At 39.3% G+C, this 12,951-nt stretch overlaps 1 protein-coding gene across 3 annotated transcripts in view; it reads right to left on the bottom strand.

The window, feature by feature from the left end:
* nlgn1 (neuroligin 1) overlaps window positions 1-12,951 on the bottom strand; it is a 733,956-nt gene that overhangs the window by 30,317 nt on the left and 690,688 nt on the right. The gene's annotated exons all lie outside the window — the stretch shown is intronic.

Genomic DNA, 12,951 nt, shown 5'->3' with positions numbered 1-12,951 from the left:
CACACATTTATGGGAACTTCTGCAACAGACTTTCTGAAGAGTATTTGATTAATATTGTAAAAAGAACGACCCACGAGTGTGTTCAGCTGTTATATCTGCCAAAGGTGGACACTTTCATGAATCAAAAGTTTAGAATACTTTTTGGTCAACGGTAAACAGTAAAAAACTAGAAAGAGCGTGGTGTCCTAAAACTTTTGACCAGTAGTGTATATTTAAAGAAAGTTGATTTGTGTAAAATGTAGTGTTCATGCGCACCAAGTCAGCATTGTACTGACTCTCCGGGAGCCAAGAAAACTGCTTTGTAATCTGTATACAATTTATTTTATCTTTATGCAAAATCACCCCAGCAGGATGATAATGGTGCCATCTTACCAAGTTTATAACAATGCTTCCGTTTTTATAATATACCCGTCTTGCCACAGTTCAGAAATGTTGTATAAGCAGCTCTTGATTTAAAAATAGGTCCACATCGTGCCATGAGCATCTTGTTATGAAGTCCAATAATATGGAAGTGCACATTACCATCCTAGTTGTTGCTTTACCGTTGTGGCAGAAACTCTTCTCTGGCCTCTAGTAACAGATTTCTGTAATACATTTCTTTTTGCTGTTACACAGTAATGTTCAGCTTTACAGGGGGAAAAAACTGTAATATTTTACTCGGTACAAATATCAGTAACGCGTCACAATGTTATTTTACCCTGGATTGAAGTGGTGGGGTTTTTTTTTAATACAAATTTAGCTAAAATCACTGCGATATCAGAGACGTGCCCACATAGACCGTCAGGGAACCGCGAGTGAAAGAACGGGTGCACTCCACAGGGCCAACCGCAGCTGACGCCCAATCGCGCCTTGCAGACATCCTGCTTCATGGGCGCGGGGTTCGCTCAGGGCGGTCCTAGAGTCCAAGTTCTAGTCCAAGATTAGTCCTGGTTTGGTCCTGGTTTAGACCTGGTTTAGTCCTGGTTTAGTCCTTGTTTAGACCTGGTTTAGACCTGGTTTAGTCCTGGTTCAGTTCTGGTTTAGACCTGGTTCACTTCTGGCTTAGTTGGTTTAGTCCTGGTTTAGTCCTGGATTAGACCTGTTCTGGTTTAGTCCTGGTTCAGCTCTGGTTTAGTTCTAGTTTAGTCCTGGTTTAGTCCTCGACTCAGTCCTGGTTTAGACCTGGTTCAGACCTGGTTTAGTCCTGGTTCACTTCTGGCTTAGTTGGTTTAGTCCTGGTTTAGTCCTGTTTAGTCCTGGATTAGACCTGTTCTGGTTTAGTCCTGGTTCAGTTCTGGATTAGTTGGTTTAGTCCTGTTTAGTCCTGGATTAGACCTGTTCTAGTTTAGTCCTGGTTCAGTTCTGGTTTAGACCTGGTTCAGTCCTGGTTCAGCTCTGGTTTAGTTCTAGTTTAGTCCTGGTTTAGTCCTCGACTCAGTCCTGGTTTAGACCTGGTTTAGTCCTGGTTCACTTCTGGCTTAGTTGGTTTAGTCCTGGTTTAGTCCTGTTTAGTCCTGGATTAGACCTGTTCTGGTTTAGTCCTGGTTCAGTTCTGGTTTAGACCTGGTTCAGTCCTGGTTCAGCTCTGGTTTAGTTCTAGTTTAGTCCTGGTTTAGTCCTCGACTCAGTCCTGGTTTAGACCTGGTTCAGACCTGGTTTAGTCCTGGTTCACTTCTGGCTTAGTTGGTTTAGTCCTGGTTTAGTCCTGTTTAGTCCTGGATTAGACCTGTTCTGGTTTAGTCCTGGTTCAGTTCTGGTTTAGACCTGGTTCAGTCCTGGTTCAGCTCTGGTTTAGTTCTAGTTTAGTCCTGGTTTAGTCCTCGACTCAGTCCTGGTTTAGACCTGGTTCAGACCTGGTTTAGTCCTGGTTCACTTCTGGCTTAGTTGGTTTAGTCCTGGTTTAGTCCTGTTTAGTCCTGGATTAGACCTGTTCTGGTTTAGTCCTGGTTCAGTTCTGGTTTAGACCTGGTTCAGTCCTGGTTCAGCTCTGGTTTAGTTCTAGTTTAGTCCTGGTTTAGTCCTCGACTCAGTCCTGGTTTAGACCTGGTTCAAACCTGGTTTAGTCCTGGTTCACTTCTGGCTTAGTTGGTTTAGTCCTGGTTTAGTCCTGTTTAGTCCTGGATTAGACCTGTTCTGGTTTAGTCCTGGTTCAGTTCTGGTTTAGCTCTGGTTTAGTTCTAGTTTAGTCCTGGTTTAGTCCTCGACTCAGTCCTGGTTTAGACCTGGTTCAGACCTGGTTTAGTCCTGGTTCACTTCTGGCTTAGTTGGTTTAGTCCTGGTTTAGTCCTGTTTAGTCCTGGATTAGACCTGTTCTGGTTAAGTCCTGGTTCAGTTCTGGTTTAGACCTGGTTCAGTCCTGGTTCAGCTCTGGTTTAGTTTTAGTTTAGTCCTGGTTTAGTCCTCGACTCAGTCCTGGTTTAGACCTGGTTCAGACCTGGTTCAGACCTGGTTTAGTCCTGGTTCACTTCTGGCTTAGTTGGTTTAGTCCTGGTTTAGTCCTGTTTAGTCCTGGATTAGACCTGTTCTGGTTTAGTCCTGGTTCAGTTCTGGTTTAGACCTGTCTTAGACCTGGGTCAGTTCTGGTTTAGACCTAGTTTAATCCTGGTTTAATCCTTGGTTCAGTCCTGATTTAGACCTGGTTTAGTCCTGGTTCAGTTCTGGCTTAGACCTGGTTTAGTCCTGGTTCAGTTTTGGTTTAGTTTTGGTTTATTCCTGGTTTAGTTCGGGTTTAGACCTGGTTCAGTCCTGGTTTAATCCTTGGTTCAGGACTGATTTAGACCTGGTTTAGTCCTGGTTCAGTTCTGGTTTAGTCCTCGTTCAGTCCATATACGGCGCAAAAGTTCAGCATCTTCGCAGTTATTTTGGTGAAAGTAACTTAAAAGTGCTGCAATAGTCGTGCAATGTTTTATATTTTAAACACAGTAATATTGTAATGTAATAAATGACTTTGAAATGACAGAAACAAGTCATAAATAACACATTACAGTTTTAAAGTCACTTGCCCAACAGTGTTTCCAAGACAGTAAAAATTAAGTAGAAAACAGTTCTGCCTTTTTTCATTACACATAGAAGTAAAAAAAAAAAAAAAAAAGAATACAAATGGCCTTCAGATGATGACAATTCCCAAACTTACTGCGCTATTTTCTCCAAGACACGGCAAAGTTTGAACTCGCCACGATACGTCCTCTCATTTATTTCTGAACATAAAAGCGAGATGATCATTAACATAAGATAACATACACTGACAGGCTGTACCGTCTCGTGAACATGTGTGTATCCGTGTGTTTTCACAGAAGCCAGAACACGGCAGCTGTTTAATAATTGGCTGAAATAAAGCGGGAGTTATTACCCTGTGGATGCATTTCAATGCGTAGACGCTAAATATAACAGAGGAGGGGAGCTTCTTTTAGACAAACATATGCAAATCTGTGACCCTGCCCTGATTCTACCAACTACTTCTACTGAGATGAGATTTTTTGTGTTTTATTTATTGTTATTTTTAAAGATTTAGTTCGTAATCCCTAGACTAGATTATTATACTCATTGTGGTGAATAATTACAATACTCTGACTGCATAAGGTAAGTAAAAAGAACTTTGGACAACTGCAAACTGTTTAAAATGGACTGTTTTTTTTTTTTACAGTAAAAATCATGCACAGTGCTGTTAATAACAATTTCTACTTGTCTCAAATAAAACCTTTCTGTTACAGGGTCCAGATGACACTATTTTTTGTTTGTTATTATGTTGTTTCTTCCTCACAAACAGACCAGAAGTTGTGTTTTGTTTCATTCACACGTTTAACACACAAACCCTGCATATTTAGGTCTCCCCTCAAACGGAAAAGTCTCTGTTCCAATTTGTGATGTCATGTGGTGAGCGCGACTCTTTTTTAAACTCCGTGCACCGTCGCTAGAATCATTTGGATTCATTAATGTCGACTGAACAAAGGGTAAAATGTAGCTGTTAACTTGAAAACTATCGCTTGATGACGTCACAAGGTGGAACAGAGCATTTTGAGCTTTGGAAGATGTAGGTAGTAATTGTAATTGGGTGAATGTGAGCCTCTCTTTAGAGTAGGTAAAGACAGCCCCCCCCCCCCCCTGCCCAAAATCCCATCAGCCTGCCCAACCCCACACACAGGCCTTTGAAGTAAATGCATTTTTTGTGCTCCTGTAATGATGAGTTTCAACAACAACTGATAATATATATTTTTAATATTGTTTTTTCTTACTGTTTTTTTTTTTTTTTTTTTTAAGTGCATTCATTAATGATTTTTCCAACAGCAAATAATTTCATATCAAGAATTTCAATAACTTCATGCAGGACTAATTGAGGTGACTGAACATCAGTAGGTCACCAGGACTAAACCAGGTCTAAACCAGGACTAAACCAGGGACTAAACCAGGACTAAAACCGGAACTAAACAAGATCTGAACTGGGACTAAACCAGAACTAAATCAGGACTAAACCAGGACAAAACCAGGCTTAAACCAGGTCTAAACCAAGACTAAACCATGACTTATCTCGGACTTGAGAGAGGGACGTGGGGTGTGGAGCTCTGTGCTGGTCCTTTCTCCGGTAGTCACCCGACGGTCTACGTGGGCGTCCCTTTAGGCCCGTCCCAACACTCAGTTCTGGTTCTGTTCTGGTTGAGTCCTGTTTTAGTCCACATATGTCGCACTTCCCTGGTGGCTCTTTGGCACCCCCCCCCCACACACAACTCCACGTATGATTTTGACGAGGAAACAACATTATAACATGGCTTAAAGTTCCATTTAATAGTCCTTTAATAATTGCATTGCTTTTTGTTTCCAATAAAACCTTTGTCTTAAAACATAAATATTACACAAATACGATGCTAATTTTATATTAAACATTTAAAATAAGATCAGTAAAAATCCATAAATGAATTCCTGGTCTGATTTCAATATAGATTTTCAATAGAACCCCTCCAGTCTATCCACACGAGAGCTCGGGTCTTTACCACTATTTCATATCTATGCCATCATCTCCCCTGCACATTTCCATGTTAAAAGCTCTATTAGGCTCCGCAGGCACCGGGGACCCTCAGCACAAAACCCACCCAGACTACTCTCCCCTATCTGGGCTCACTTACCCCCGCCGTCCCTCCGTCCGCTGGGGAGAACCGTGGAATCTTATATGGAGCAATAGAGAAGCAATGAGAAGTGTCCCCTGTGCAAAGTGACTACATATTACAGCCTGGGATAGCCATAAGAACTCAGCATTGTGGGATGGAGAGAAGGTAGGGGCTTTGTTTTTGTAATTTCATACAGGAAAAACAGAGTAATGTAACGTGAAAACTGGATAAAAATGTTTAAAAAGTAAGAAGAATTATGCAAAATTTGCTTTCTACCATGTTATAATGTTGTTCCCTCATCTAGACGTTTTTAAATGTCATCCATGCATCTCTGAGTAATCTAGTGATCTCTCCCAGGCCCTATTTGAACCTTACGTTTAGCTGTAAGATTTTTTCCAATGGTCCCACAATAATTCTCCATAAATATATACAAATTTGATACAAAACTGTACACAGCAACTCCATAAACCTCATAAGAGAGATGCACTGGTCGTGTTGTGATAGAGCTCTGAAGGGGGAGTGACTTAACGCAGAGAGCAAAGGGGAAGGGAGACTCAGAGCCGCAAAGACGAAAGTGAAACTTCTGGGAATTTTGCATTTTCAAAACAATAAAAGTTAGCATGGGGATCTAAATGTGTTGATATTTCATTTCAAAATTGTATGTTTGTCAAAAAAATTACAAAAAAGTTTACAGTTTTACAGTGTCCCCAGTTTTATTTAATTTGTATCTAGATAAACTGCACTGAACAAAGCTGAAAACACATAAAACTGGTTGTGAGGCTGGAAATCATGTTGTGAATCTTAATGTATGCAGATGATTTGGTTGTTTTTAGTCCGAGCGCCGTTGGTCTCCAGCAGCTCAACATCTGTTCGTCTTACAGTGTGGAGCGCGACATAAAGTACTGTATAATGCAACCAAGAGTGTGGTCATGATCTGTGGGACTAAAAAAGGCAAGCACACGAGAAATCCTGACTTTTACCTGTCGAATGTTTAATATCTTGGGCATATCATCACCGTGGACATGGCAGATGATGATGATCCGTATGTACAGACAATGTTGGATGATCTGTGCTCAGGCAAATACTCTTCTGCGTAAAGTTTGGCTCTTGTACAAATTATGTAAAGTTGTTGTTGTTTAGATCATGTGGTACATCATACATCATTGCACACAGCCCACCTCTGGATTAATTTAAAAAAAGACAATTTGCAAAGACTGCAGGTGGCTTACAATGACGCTTTTTGGGTACTTTTGAGGAGGCCACGGTGGACGAGCGCGACGAAGATGTTTGTTACTGTACGATTGAACACTCCGCAAGCTGCACTAAGAAATTTAATGTACAGTTTTATTTGCAGACTGAACAAATCAGACAATTAGATATGTCACTCACAAATATGAGATTCAGTGCAACACAATATCAGTCCAATATGTGGAGACACTGTTATTGTCTTTTAAAAACATAAATATTTGTCACTGTCCTTGTCTGTTTTAAAAATGGACCATGAGTCCGGAATAAAGATGAATTGAAATTGAAATTGAATAATGCTTTTGTTTTCATTTACTATTTTGGTTGCACACACACACACACAGACACAAAAATGGCAGAGGAGCTCTCCATGGTGCTGATCCAAAGGGTACACAAGGTAGTACTCTCTTTTAAAGCTTTATCCAATTCAACGACAAAAGGGCAAATATTTTTGGCCACTTGCAGCAAAATTACATAAGTATTAAGATTATTTTCTGAAATTTTAAGGGCCTCTTTTCCATTGTGACGGTTTGCTTGCCGGCCGAGTTGTGTTTCCATGCCCCGGTCTTGCTCCAGGCATCACTGGGAACTGACGTCACCCAAACATAACTCATGTTTTCTTCATGAATAAAATCTTAATCATGAGGCCAACAACCAGATGCAACTTTAACATTTCAATAGGGGAATTATTAGGGCTGGGTATCATTAAGAAGTTGCCGATACGATACATATCTCAATACAGTGAGTAGTTGATTCAATACGATACATTTCAAATTGATTCGATATGGTTCAATAAAAAATAACAGCTAAATCATGTCTGTGATACTAAAAGTCTTTGTTAAACCACTTCTTGTTCAAAGTTAATATGAAACACAAACATTTTAATCCTCAAAACAGTGAATATGTCAGATGTGTCACATAAACAAGTTTCCTTCATCTAAACAAGCACCAACACTGTAGCACTGTAACAAAATAATTAAGTAAAATATACCAAAAAATACTCTTGGCGATATATCGATACAGCAGCCCACAATATCGATACTGTATTGTCACATAAAACGATGTGATATATTGATATTTTGATATTTTTGCACACCCCTAGTAATTATCTATAGGTTTCAAGTGATACAAAATTGTACTATGGATATTACAATTTATAATTTAAAGGTGCATTGTGTAACTTTTCTGGTGAAGAGTCCATCAAATGCTTTTCACCATGGTGATGTTATTGCTTTATCTGAAATGTTTCACAGTATAGCATTAAACCTTTCTATCTTCATGGTGACCAAACCAGACCAAGTTACAGGTCAGATCTGTGGAGAGGCGATCTCGCTCACAGTCAGAATGCTTATTTCTCTAGGTACGTTTGCGCTATAAAATCACCTGTAATATCCAATGACATATCCATAGAAACAAGCAGGTGACGGACCCTCCACTTGAAAAGTTACACAATGCACCTTTAAAATAAAATAGTGGATACATGGTAGTGTTTTCAAGAAAGTCAGATTTCAAACTTGAATTCGATACAAAACACTGTCGTATCTGATTTTCAACATTAAATTATAGTCCTTTCTTTTATACTACCATGTTGTCTTTGAAATTCCCTTAGGATCTCTAAAGTATCTATCTATTTATTTATCTGTTCATCTAATATCTGTGTAATCTCTCAGTGGTCCAGGTAGGTTCCATAGTGGTCCATGAGCGTATACTAGTCTATGTTCTCTTATATTTGTTCTGATACAGCTCAAAATCAGTCTAAAGCTATTCAAAAAGGTTAATTTATGTGCTCTGAATGTGACTTTTTAGTATCAATACTTGCTCAAATGAGTATCTAATTTCCAGTATTTAGTTTTAGTATCAAATAGCACGTGATTTTCGATACTTCTGACAACCCTAACAAATGAAATGGTGAAAAATGTCCATCTGATAACTCGGTACGGCGTTCTCGTTTTCAGTTTGTGTAGCCATGTCTGCAGCACTTTCCCATTCTCCACAAACACTATCCTGAATTATGCAAATCTTGTAAACATCCACTCTGTGTACGCTGACATGTTCCTCCTTTGTAAATCTAATCACCACTTTGTGATCAGAACAACTACAAAATGACATCATTTCTACACAAAAACAAATAGTACAACATCAGTAGATTTGCCATCGAGTCTGAGCTTATAAAAAACAGAGGCCAGCCGACTGCTATTACTAATACTTATACTACAAATGCTTAAACTACTAGTACTACTGATTCTCATGCTACTACTTTACTACTGTGGCTACTTCTACTATTAGTACAGCCTCTACTACTCGGCTACTGCTACTTCTTTTACTCCTGCTACTGATATTTTAATAGGATGGTCACATTTTTATATAGCGTTTTTCCATCTTCAAGGCACTTCAAAGCGCATTAAATCAAGGTGAGGTGAGCTAAGTGTCCTGCCCAAGGACACAACAACAGCATTCATCTGTGGGATCTGTGGCTAGTGGGTCTGACAGCTCTAAAAGTGATGTTTATGTTGAGAGTAGGACTCGTACCCCCAACCTGCGGATCAGTGGATAAACAGTGTACCAATGGAGCTATTGGTGTCTCATAATGTTTCACAAAATATATTCGACAATTACTATTACTACTTCTACTACTTCTGCAACCAGCACTACTACTATTACTTCTACTGCTTCTACAACTACTACTACTACTACTGCTTCTACCACTACTGCTACTGCTTCTACAACTACTACCACAACTACCACTACTACTACTGTTTCTACTACTTCAAGGAATACCACTACTACTACTACTACTTTACAGCTTCTACAACTACTACCACTACTACTACTGCTTCTACAATGACCACTACTACTACTGCTTCTACTACTTCTAGAAATACCACTACTACTATTACTGCGTTACTGCTTCTACTACTACTACTACTACTACTGCTTCTGTTACTACTACTACTACTACTACTACTACTACTACTTCTACTACTTCTGCAACCAGCATTACTACTATTACTTCTACTGCTTCTACAACCACTACAACTACTACTGTTTCTACTACCACTACTACTTCTGCTTCGACTGCTTCTACAACTACCACTACTACTACTACTGCTTCTACTACTTCTAGAAATACCACTACTACTATTACTGCTTTACTGCTTCTACAGCTACGAGTACTACTACTACTACTACTACTACTACTTGTAATAGGGTATTAGTATAGTAGTACTACTGAAACAAATGACTGAAACATCTCTGATCCAACAAAACAAAAAACAACATACTTCCTACTACTACTATTACTACTACTACTACTATTACTACTACTATTACTACTACTACTACTACTATTACTACTACTACTACTACTACTACTACAATCACTGCTACTACACTGTGATAGCACAACCACAAATCGATGAGGAGACTTCCACAAAAAAACAAATATTCTGATGTCAGTAGGCTTCTGACTGCTGCTATTGCTATTATTACTACTCTACTACAAATACTACCTACTGCTATTACTATTACCACTACTACTTCTTGCACTACTACTACACTGTGATAGTACAACAATTGAATGAGCAGACTTCCACAGAAAACCAAATATTCTGACGTCAGTAGACTTACGCAGATCCCTTTTATAGCCCCATAGCCTGGAGATGACTGCTAATACTGCTATTACTACTACTTTACTACAAATACTAACTACTTTTACTACTACTTGTACTACTACTGCACTGTGATAGTACAACAACAACTGCATGAGGAGACTTCCACAGAAAACCATATAATTGTGACATGAGCAGTTGGATCCCTCATCTAGCAGCGATAGCCCGGAGATGACAGCGCGCGAGGGTTAGCCGACTGGGGAGTATGCTGAAGAGGCACAAAGCACTGCTCTGTGGAAATAATGAACACGCCGTCCTCCATCTTGGCTCCTTTATTTAGACGGCGCCAGGGACCGGTGCTTTCAGGTGTGCTCCGTTTGCCTGCTGACACTTAAGGAAAAAAACAAAACAAGCTAACGCGCCTTTAGCATACGGCATACGCGGGCTGGATTAGCATACGGAGGAGTGGGTTCGGGCGACGCGGTGAGGGGAAGCGGACGGGGAATTCTCGGATTGCTGTATTAAAATGAATGCAGGTGTTGACATAAGAGGGCAGGCCGGCGTCAGAGCTGTCACCAGGGAGATAGTAGAAAATATACAAGTGTTCAAATAGGAAGCGGTTTGTGTAATGAGAGAGGGACTGGAGTGTTGTGAATAATTTAATGGGGACTACTGCAACTACTGCCGCGCTAATGCTACGGGTGCTAATGCAACGTTAGCTCAACAGCTTCTATTTATATTATACTACTGCTTGTGCTACTACTACTACCACTACTACTACTACCACTACTACTACTACTACTACCACTACTACTACTACCACCACCACTACTACTCCTACTACTACCACCACTACTACTACTACTACTACCACAACTAAATCCACCACCACTTCTACTATTACTACTACTACTACTACTACTGCTACTACTAAAACCATCACCACTACTACAACTACTACTACTACTACTACTACTACTACTAGTACTACTACTACCACCACCACCACCACCACCACCACTACTACTACTAAAACCATCACCACTACTACAACTACTACTACTACTACTACTACTACTACTACTACCACCACCACCACCACCACCACTACTACTACTACTACTACCACTACTACTACTACTACTACTACTACCAGTACTACCACTACTACTACTACCACTACTACTACTACTACTACTACTACTACTACTACTACTACTACCACTACTAAAACCATCACCACTACTACTACTACTACTAGTAGTAGTAATATGCTATTAGTGGTAGTAGTAGTAGTAGTAGACTGAAACATCTCTGATCAGAACTCATAACTACGAGCACATCCAAACAAAACCAAAATACTACCTACTACTATTACTATTGTTATTACTATTACTACCACTACACTGTGGTACTGACGCTACACTGTGATAGTACAACAACAACTGAATGAACAGACTTCCACAGAAAACCAAATATTTTGACATCAGTAAAGTAGATCCCTTATCCCTGACTAATGCTAATGCTATACCTATTAAAACTCAAATGAATTAAACTAAAGCCTAACCAACTGAATTTATATGTAGAATACTTTAGTTTGTGGCATTGGTTTAATGTTTATTATGCAAGTTAATTAGCATGAGCATTAGCACTGAGAAATAAACGTGTCTCTTTCTAAACACTACTGCCCTCCGTTGAAGTATTCATTTTATTGTGTGTACTTTTTAACATGTTGTCATTGACATCCACCCACAGCTCCCTGTTCATTGCCTTATCTTTAAACATTTATTCATTTTAGCACAACTCTGCAAAAAACACATAAAACTGAACAAGAAGTAGTGACGCTAACACTGAGCTTATCAGGCACTATTGTGAACAGAGACTATTGTACCGATAGTCGCCCTGGGGTAGAATGATGGAAGCAAGGCTGCCAATCTGCACCATCAGCCTCTATGAACACTCACACATATGCACACACCACAATCATACTAGGCAATGTGGGTGATGTGTCTTGCCTAAGGACACAACAACACTACTACTAGACTAAAGCTACTGCAGTGTCCCAGAAGTCAGTAGTGCTTAACTTTCAAGATTTGACGAGATCAGGCAGTGACAAGCAGGTATAAAGGTCCTACTACTACTACTACTACTACTACTACTAGTAGTACAATTACTACTAGGCTACTACTACTACAACTACCACTATTGCAACTTTGACTTTTCATAACTCATATTTGTACACAAGTTTAGTTCAGGTCTTCCTACTAATAGTCCTACTTCAAATAAAAAAAAATCTTATACTATTACCCCTACTCCAACTACTCCTACTCCAAATACTACTACTACTACTACCACCACTATCACAGTATACTAGTTTTTTATCTTTACTTTCCTCATGGACAACTCATTTCCATAACTTCAAAACATCTATTTTACACTTTCTTCTCTCAGGCTTGAGTCTGATACTGATACTGATACTGATACTGCTACTCCTACTGCTACTCCTACTGCTACTACTACTGCTACTACTACTACTACTCTTAGAATATATCACATTTACTTCCCTCTTGAACAATACATTTCCACAGTTACATCTTTGTTGCACTTTCTTCTCTCATGCTCAAGTTTGATACTACTTTGATACTACTAAGAATACTACTACTACTACTACTACTACTACTACTACCACCACTATCACAGTATACTAGTATATTATCTTTACTTTCCTCGTGGACAACACATTTCCATAACTTCAGAACATCTGTTTTACACTTTCTTCTCTCAGGCTTGAGTCTGATACTGATACTGATACTGATACTACTACTACTACTACTACTACTACTACTACTACTAGTCCTCTTAGAATATATCGCATTTGCTTTCCTCTTGAACAACATATTTCCACAAGTACATCTTTTTTGCCCTTTCTTCTCTCAAGCTCAAGTTTGATACTGATACTACTAAGAATACTACTACGATGATTACTACTACTACTACTACTACTACTACTACTACTACTA

Source organism: Boleophthalmus pectinirostris, unplaced genomic scaffold (assembly GCF_026225935.1).
Source record: "Boleophthalmus pectinirostris isolate CB_2022bp ecotype Guang Dong unplaced genomic scaffold, ASM2622593v1 HiC_scaffold_7, whole genome shotgun sequence".
Taxonomy (NCBI): domain Eukaryota; kingdom Metazoa; phylum Chordata; class Actinopteri; order Gobiiformes; family Gobiidae; genus Boleophthalmus; species Boleophthalmus pectinirostris.
Note: the sequence above shows the minus strand (reverse complement) of the source record. Positions and strands in the feature narration are given on the sequence as shown.